Genomic DNA, 1,040 nt, shown 5'->3' with positions numbered 1-1,040 from the left:
GCATGCGTACCAACTGGGGGCGGGGAGCAAATCGCAACCCTGGTATGACCCATTGACTAGGAGTCGAACCCGTGACTCTTCCATGGGCAGGTTGACGTTCTAACCACTGAGGAACACTGGCCAGGGCTGGGCAGGTTATTTTTGAATGAACAGAGCCGTTTATAAAGCAGCATACATAGGATGTTCCCATTTAAAAAAAATCCGTTCATCTATTTTTGTGTATGTGCAGAGAAAAGTTTGGAATGATCTATAATGTTACCATGATTGTGTTGTGAATTTTAAACCCTAGTCATTAACCAGGGGACATAAACACCACTGTCTTTATTTCTCTGCAACTGAACTAGTTAATTTTGGCTCCTAAGTGCCCCAGGCTGATGCTCTATCCGCTGAGCCAAACCGTTCTGGCAAGATGTGCATAGTTTTTGTCCTCAGATTTCACGTGTTGGAATTGATCAGATATTGGTAATTGATAATAGTTGTTTAAAAATGAAAGTTTGTATCAAGAAAAAAAAAGTTTGTATCATGAACCAATTAGCAATGATTATGGATATCTATATTGACCTGGAAAGGTTATTTTTATTATTATTTTTAGTGCCCAAGCTTCCTATTTCCATTTGAAAATAACTCAGCCATTTATTGTTTAACTAGAGGTCCAATGCACGAAATTCATGCATGAGTAGGGTCCCTAGGCCTGGCCGGTGATCAGGGCCAATCTTCGGGAGACGGGTGGGGTGATCAGGGGCTCCCGCTGACACCCACCTTGGCTGGCCTGGGGCCTGCAGGCTTGGGGCAGCTCCTGTGTTGAGCATCTGCCCCCTGGTGGTCAGTGCACATCATAGCAACTAGTTGTTCCACCAGTCATTCTGCCGTCCGGTCAATTTACATATTAGGCTTTTATTATATAGGATGTTCAGTCCCTATTAAATCCTCCTTCCCTTTCCTGTGAGTGATGCACAGCTTGCCTGCCGTGAGGAGAGGTGCCGTGACACGCCTGGTCTGTGGGTCTCCATCCAGTTATCACTCGTCTGCCGATCTCCACC

Source organism: Myotis davidii, unplaced genomic scaffold (genome assembly GCF_000327345.1).
Source record: "Myotis davidii unplaced genomic scaffold, ASM32734v1 scaffold339, whole genome shotgun sequence".
Classification (NCBI taxonomy): domain Eukaryota; kingdom Metazoa; phylum Chordata; class Mammalia; order Chiroptera; family Vespertilionidae; genus Myotis; species Myotis davidii.
Note: the sequence above shows the minus strand (reverse complement) of the source record.